The 8,447-nt window shown below is 40.0% G+C and overlaps 1 non-coding gene across 1 annotated transcript; it reads right to left on the bottom strand.

Moving 5' to 3' along the window:
- Nucleotides 1-2,745: 2,745 nt before the first annotated feature.
- LOC127043425 (U7 small nuclear RNA) lies at nucleotides 2,746-2,806 on the bottom strand. Its single transcript, XR_007772269.1, has one exon. It is a non-coding gene; the product is annotated as a U7 small nuclear RNA (small nuclear RNA).
- Nucleotides 2,807-8,447: the final 5,641 nt, after the last annotated feature.

Below are 8,447 nucleotides of genomic sequence, written 5' to 3'. Positions count from 1 at the left end.
TATGCCCAAATACATTTGTTAGTCTCTAAGGTGTCAGAAGAATTCCTTGTTGTTTTATCATTACATCAGTTACACCAGGATCATGTCTCCAAAGCTGTCTTCAAAATCACAAATGCTAAAGTCTTATTTTACAAAAAACTGAAAGGTGAGATTCCAAGGACCTCTCTCCCCACATACAGCCCACCTGTCCAACACACCTTTTCAGAGGTTGATACTGCTCCTGTTCCTCTAGGTTCTTCCCTACTATACATCTTAAGCTTCTTTTTTTGCTCTGCTCCCTCCCCACAGCCAAAAGCCTAAACTAAAAACTTCTGAGACTTGCATTAACCATTACTAACTAGTAAATCTGATCATGCTGATTTTTTGAATCAGAGACTAACTTAAAACAGATACTGTAAAACAACAATTCTTTTCTTTCAAACTAACCAAATAAGGGTCTTCTCTAAAGCAGAATAGCCTGTTGAACAAATATAACTTAAAAGATAATGTGTGTACTTCACAGCCCAGGACACACAGACAAGGTTTTCATCTTGGGGCCAAAAGACCAAAACCATCAAGACACTTGATCACAGTGTATGATAAGCCAAGAGACTACTTACACTTGATCTTAGCTCTGAGGAGCCAAGAAACTATAAGGCTGAGCACCAATGGTAGCAACCGAGCAATGGTCCACACGCTCTAGAAACTTTCTTCAAAAAGAAAAGAAAAATGTGAGATAGCAATGGCCTTTCTGGCCACATACAGCCCACTTGCCACAACAAATTAATTTGCTCCACACAAAACTCAGCATTATTGGGGTGCCTCCAGACACCTCTTCAGAGGTTGATACTGCTTCGATTTCTTTGACTTTTGCCCTAGCACAGATCTTACATTGTACTTTTCTTCTTAACCTTACCACCTCACTCCCCTAGAGGTAAAACTCTGAGCCTTTAGTCAGACTCAACTTTGGTAACCAACAAACAGCAGATCACTGAGCAGATTACGTTCCTTTCATAATTCACCAATACAAATTAAACCAAACATCTAAACAGCAGAAACAGAAAAAACAACAATAACCATCTTTCAAACCAGCCAAATGAAGATACTTGACACTAAGTTCCCAGCACAAATCCAACAAAAAAATCCCTTTAAAAACATTAAAGAAGCTGTAATTAAACAAACGATGCTGCCCAGAGTAATTGCACCAAAACTAGAAAATATTTGCTAATATCAAAGAGACTTCTCTTTCTCTCTTACCAACAGTATTTTCAACCCTAGAGATAACAGTAGCAATGACCAGATTTATACTTAAAAGACTTTACTCAGATATAATGGCAAACTTTCATCTTTATTGGTCCTATCTGATATGCAAATTAGCACCTACTCCCATTGGAGGACATGGAATAAGCCATGCCCCCTTTTATGCAAAGCAGCTGGGTGGTAGCTTTGGCAAATAATCAGAATCAGATATTCTCTGCTTTACAGCCATTGTTGTAACAGTGCAAGCACTAGTGTTGATAGGCAATATTAATCACAGTTTTAACTGGTCTTTTAAACAAGAAAATACCATTTACTTAAATATTTTTGCATATTTTTGACATTTTCAAATATATTGATTTCATTTATAACACAGAATACAAAGTGTACAATGCTCATTTTATATTATTATTTTTGATTACATCAGCATGTCCTCTGGCATGGTGGCCAAAGCATGAAGGGACATACAAATGTTTAGCACGTGTGGCACATAAATACCTTGCAATGCCATCTACAGAAGTGCCATGTGAGTGCCTGTTCTCACTTCAGGTGATATTGTAAATAAGAAATGGGCAGCGTTATATCTTGTAAATTTAAACAAACTTGTTTGTCTTAGCAATTGGCTGAACAAGAAGTAGGACCGAGTGGACTTGTAGGCTCAAAACTTTTACATTGTTTTAGTTTTGAGTGCAGTTATGTAACAAAAAATAATTGACATTTGTAAACTGCACTTTCATGATAAAGAGATTATCTTTTTAGCAGTAGAAATATTTGTAATAAAAATAATATAAAGTGAGCACTGTACACTTTGTATTTTGTGTTGTAAGTAAAATCACTATATTTGAAAATAAGAAAAAGATCCAGAAATGTTTATAATACATTTCAATTGGTATTCTATTGTTGTGTAACAGTGAAAAAAAAACTCTGCTTAATCAGGATTAATTTTTTAAAATTGAGTTAATATTTAAGTTAATGCTTGAGTTAACTGTGCTTAATTTACAGCCTAATTGGGAGAGCTCATCTTGAGGTTTATAAAAGCAAATACCCAGTCTAAAGAAGGCCTTCTAATGGCTGGTGATGATGCTAGTGACCTCAGTCCAGTGAGAAATGCCATGAACACATTATAGGGACCCAAACTAAAGAGGCGGAGCTGGAATCCCAATCAAAATCACAAATACTAAAATCTTACTTTACAAAAAAACTGAAAAGTGAGATTCCAAGGACCTCCCTCCCCTCCTGTCCACCTTTTCAGAGGCTGAGATTACTCTATTCCTCCAGGTTGTTCCCTATTGTATTTCCCCACTTTTTTTATTCTGCTCCTTCCCCACAGCCAAAAGCCTGAACTAAAAATTCTCTAAGACTTAGATTAACCACTACTAATTTACAAATCAGATTACACCACACTCCTCTCACATCAGAGAAGACCAACTTAAAAAAAATACATAAATAACACTAAAAACAAAGATACCACCCCCAAAATAGAATTCTTTTCTTTCAAACTCACCAAATAAGGGTTTTTTACCAAGGCAGAAAACCCTGTTAAACAAATACTAAAAGAGCTATAGTAACACAAATTATGCTGCCCAATGTGACTACCCAGACCTGCATGACATCTACTAAGATCAGGGTGACTCAACACCAGCTTTCCCTCTCTTTCCCCCACAACAGTAATTCAAATCAAAGGATAACACTGGACATTAAATAATGATGTGATTCATTCTTAACAAGTATTTCCCCAAAAATAATATCAAAAGGCATATTTAATATTCCCCTGTGGTATGCAAATTAGCACTTGCTTCCATTGGGAGGACACAGAATAAGCCACAGCTTCTCCCAAACACATGTGCTTGGTAGGGGCCTTTGGAGACATGGCCCTGAACCTCCAAAATCAGAGACAAACTTTAACAAAGAAAGAGGAACAGAAGGGTACCATTTACAACGGGGGTCTTCATACCTGCATTCATTCACAAATAGATAGACAAAGAAGCTTTTGATTGTACTTTTTATTATTGATTATCATGCTTTATCACAGTTTTAAATGCTCTACTAAACAATAACAGAATACCATTTATTTAAATATTTTGTATGTTTTCCACATTTTCAAATATTTTCATTTCAATTACAACACAGAATACAAAGTGTACAGTGCTCACTTTATATTATTATTTTTTATTCCATCAGTATGTCTTCTCAATAGTGGCCAAAGCATGAAGGGGCATATGAATGTTTAGTGTATCTAGAAAGCAAACACCTACATGCATCCAAGAAGTGGGTATTCACCCACGAAAGCAAATGCTCCAAAACGTCTGTTAATCTATAAGGTGCCACAGGATTCTTTGCTGCTTTTACAGATCCAGACTAACACAGCTACCCCTCTGATACCAAATACCTTTCGACATCAGCTACAGAAGTGCCATGTGAGCTCCTGTTCTCACTTTCAGAAGACACTGTAAATAAGAAGTGGGCAGCATTATCTTCTGTAAAGGTAAACAAACTTGTTTGTCTTAATGACTGGCTGAATAAAAAGTAGGACTGAGTGGACTTGTAAGCTCAAAAGTTTTACGTTGTTTTGTTTTTGAGTGAAGTTGTGTAACAAAAAAAATCTACATTTGTAAATAGCACTATCACGATAAAGAGATTATCTTTTTTAGAGCACAAATATTTGAAATAAAAATAAGACTATAAAGTGAGCACTGTGCACTTTGTATTCTGTGTCCTAATTTAAATCAATATATTTAAAACTGTAGAAAAACATCCAAATTTTTTATATGTTTCAATTAGTATTATATTGTTGTGTAACAGTGAAAATGAAACTGTGTTTAATCACGATTAATTTTTTTTAAATTGAGTTAATTTGTTTTAAATTAATCACTTGAGTTAACTGCGCTTAATTGGGAGCACTCAGCTTGAGGTTTCAAAAAGGCTTGAGGTTTCAAAAAGGCTTAATCTTGCAAATACCCAGCCTAGACAAGGCCTTCTAATGGCTGGTGATGGTGCTAGTGACCTCAATCCAGTGAGAGGAACTGCCATGAACACATTATAAGGACCCAAACTAGAGAGGAGGAGCTGGAATCCCCCAGTTCATCACCAAGTGCTTTCATTCCTGACTCTATCTCAGAGTGAATTAATCTGCCGCTGCTCTCCGTACAACCACCCACACCCATGACCCGATTAAGGCAATCTGGGGCCCAACTTTGGCCCTTCCCCATCCCCTGGCTCTTACACTCTGGCCCCACTTAGAATAATACTGGAAGGAAGTCCTCTCCTCCACCCAGAGAGATAGTGACATGGAACCACTTTCTCACCAAAGAATGGCAGCAGACACACTTATACACCTGCATTCCTTTCAGTAGCAGCACCCTAAAGGCTCAAACAGCAGAAGGCAAATAATCAGAACTCGAAATCCAATATTTTTACATAATCATGATTTTAAAGCTCATCTCATGATTTTTGGTCTGCCAGACTCATGATTTTGAAAATTTGGGATTGGCAATACTGAGCTGGAGTAGCAGCAGGGGTCGTTTCTGACCCCACCTCACAAAAGACAAAACCGCATCACAGTTCCCAAAAATCCATCTCAGTGGCTGCTGGTGTGGTAGCACTTGGCCTGCTCCTCTTTCCTCCTGCCTCACACAGAGTCCTTAGCCCAGCTCATGTTGGCAATGCCTTGAGAGCGAAGAAATTCACATGCCATTGAGACAATTGAGGAATTTAACCCCTCACATACCTATTGTTTCAGGCAGTCTGCAGAGTATCATTACATCAGTTATACCAGGGTCATGTCTCCAAAGCTGTCTTCAAAATCACAAATGCTAAAATCTTACTTTACAAAAAAACTGAAAGATGAGATTCCAAGGACCTCTCTCCCCAGCTGTCCAGAGATTAAGACTAGTCCTATTCCTCCAGGTTGTTCCCTATTGTATTTCCCCACCTTCTTATTTACTTTGCTCCTTCCTCCACAACCAAAAGCCTGAATTAAAACATCTCTAAGACTTGGATTAACCACCCCTAACTCGTAGATCACATCACATCCTTGTGCCCTTTCAAGTTGGAGACCATCTTAAAAAACACCATATACAGCACTAAAAAAACAAAACATCTGACAAAGTGAGTATTTACCCACAAAAGCTCATGCTCCAAAACATCTGTTAGTTTATAAGATGCTACAGGACTCTTTGCTGCTTTTACAGATCCAGACTAACACAACTACCCCCTGATACTTAAAAAAAACAAAGACCCTCTCAAAACAACAATTCTTTTCTTTCAAACTAACCAAATACAGGCCTTCTATAACAGCAGAAAACCCTGTTAAACAAATACTAAAAGAGCTATGGTAACACAAATTACACTGCCCTGTGTGACTGCCCAAACGTGGATGATATCTACTAAATTCAGGGTGACTCGACTCCATCATTTTCTCTCTCTCTCTCTTTCTCCAACAGTAATTCAAACTATCTAGTGCGTAGGGAACATGTTCACACAACCATTAAAGGGGCCACCACTGGTAAATTGCTTCAAAAGAGACCCATGGGAGCCTAAAGTAATAAACCCCAGACACCCAACCAGCAGGAAAGCTCTAACTCAACTGATACACTCTCCAACCTGCCTCTCCAGCCTGTGACCCAAATTAATGGTCTCTCCTCCGCTTTGTGTGGGTGACTGATACCTGCCTGCTGTGGGATCGTGTACCTAGGCGTCCTGGTCTTATTGGTCACCAAGTGTCTGTCCTTGTAGCCCATGTGCGGGGCAGGGCTTCTCCTCTCAAGGGACAAACCTGTCAGCTTGAAAGACTGGAGTGAATATGCTGCAGCTGCTCTCAGATCCAGGCCTAAGACCCCTTCTCTGAAGTCACCTAGTGTTTGTCTACCAGCTAATTCTATGGATATGTCTATAGTGCCATTGGAGATTTGATTGCAGCAATGTAGGCATACCTCCACAAGCTTTAATTTAGTTAGCACAGGTGAAAATAGCAGTGAAGATGCAGCGGCGTGGGCTTCAGCACATGCTGTCCATGCTTGCCTGGTCCCCCGAGTATGTACGCTCATTGCTAGCCTGATGCAAGGGTTTTGGAGGGGAGAAGTGGAATAAGACTCAGATAAACCACCTGGTGCTATCATAGCATTCCCAGTCTCATTGTGTTGTCTAAGGAAGGAAAAACCTCTGAAGAATATGAAAGGGCTTCATCTCAGGCTTCTGAATAGTCTTAGTGCTCGGAGCCTCAGGACTGATCCTTTTCTTATGATTCTTTAACCAAGAAATAGGGGCAGAAAATTTTCCCTGCTTTGCAGCCTCATATTCATTATTAGGTATATTACAGTAGCAGTAGAGGCTCCAATTTTAAAAGTAGAGACACACAGGCTTATGTCTGGGTCTCCTAGAATCTGTCTCTAGCTTTTTGAAACAGTACAATGAAGTGGGGATTTGATGAAGAGCTCTTATATGGAAGTTTCTCCCCTTAACTCTGTCAGTCTCTGGTTAAGACTAAGGTGCTGATGTCAGGAAAGTAGAGTCTAGTAATCACAGACTATCAGGGTTAGAAGGGACCTCAGGAGGTCATTTAGTCCAACCCCCTGCTCAAAGCAGGGCCAATCCCCAGACAGATTTTTACCTCAGGTCCCTAAATGGCCCCCTCAAGGATTGAACTCACACGCCTGGGTTTAATAAGCCAATGTTCAAACCCTTGAGCTATCCCTCCCCATCCAAGTGGCCTCATCTTCTTACAATTGTGAAGGGGGGAAAAGGCCGCATGTATGGCCTTCAAACTGTATATCTTACTCTTCTTCCAAAATTAATAGTCTGACTCCTTTTCATATCTACTTGTGAGACCTTACCTTCCAATCACCATTCTGATGCATCTTATCAGTCCTGCTGTCCTTCTCCGTTACATTTCTGTTGCTGCTCTCTTTTTGCTGATGAAGAATTCAAACACACTACATGAGGTGAGGATATATTGTCAATTTTAATAGAGGCATGAAGAGGAATTCTATGCCTGCAGGACGTCTCCAATAATGGAACTTTTCATTGTCCCCAAGAGATCTCGGAGAAATTTGCCATTCACCCAGAGAACAGCTCTTTTTCCTTGGGATTCCTAAAGAAGATGCTCCAGAGCACTTTTTAAACATGACATCTGAAATCAGACCCTAATACCAAGGACTAAGCAACACAGAATATTGAAGAAAGAGTTCTTATTGCATCGGAGTAGACATTGCAAACTTAACACTGCAAACTAAAGTGTTATGAAAAAATACCAAACTATTGGATGTAGGATTTGGGCATCTGTGACGTTCCCCTCTGGTGTTATCCAGACCAGTGATCTGCTAGGTCACTCCAATCCTTGACTCTGGGAGCCAGCCTTACCCTGCTCTGCTGTTAGAACCCACACTCCTGCGCTGTTCATGCACAGCCTCCAGCCTGTAAACTGCTCCTTGGATTGTGCAACTGAATGACACTAGCCAATATTTCTAGTCCCAGACACAAATCTAGGAACCTCCTTCTTGCAGTGTCCAGCTATGCCCACTGGATGCTGCAAGTTTATATGAGTTCATCAATTTAACAAAGAAATTGATATGTACCAGGCTTATTAGGCCAAGGAGAGTATCTGACACACTTCAAACCAAACACACTGCTTCAGGTAGAATAAACAAACAGATTTATTAACCATAAAGATAATTAAAGCATAGCAAGTCAGATTTGGTCAAATGAAATAAAAGCAAAATGCATTCTAAGCTGATCTTAACGCTTTCAGTGTCCTTACAAACTTAGATGCTTCTCACCACAGGCTGGCTGGTTGCTCTTCAGCCAGGTTCTCCCCTTTGGTCATTGCTTCAGTTGCTTAGTGCGATGTCTGTAGATGGAGGTGGAAGAGAGAGAGAGAGAGAGAGAGCAAGTCAAATGGCTCTCCCTTTTATCATGTCCTTTCTTCCCTCTTGGCTTTGCCTCTCCCACCCCCTCTGCCCTTCAGAGTCAGGTGAGCATTACCTCATCGCAGTTCCAAACTGCCTGAAGGAAGGAGGGTGACTCCCTGGAGAGTCTAACAGATTCTTGTGTTTGTCTACCAGGCCAGCACCTAGGTTGCCTAGGCCAGCACCCTTTGTTCCTGTAAGGCTGGGCTGGGTTTGTCCCATACCTGCCCTGATGAGGTGTGAACTGTCTCTCTGTTCTTGGAGAGTTTTTGCATGGCTTTCCTTAAGGCATGAGGATACATTTTCAGC

Source organism: Gopherus flavomarginatus, chromosome 1 (assembly GCF_025201925.1).
Source record: "Gopherus flavomarginatus isolate rGopFla2 chromosome 1, rGopFla2.mat.asm, whole genome shotgun sequence".
In the NCBI taxonomy this organism is placed as follows: Eukaryota; Metazoa; Chordata; order Testudines; family Testudinidae; genus Gopherus; species Gopherus flavomarginatus.
This window is presented reverse-complemented; position numbering and strand designations above follow the sequence as displayed.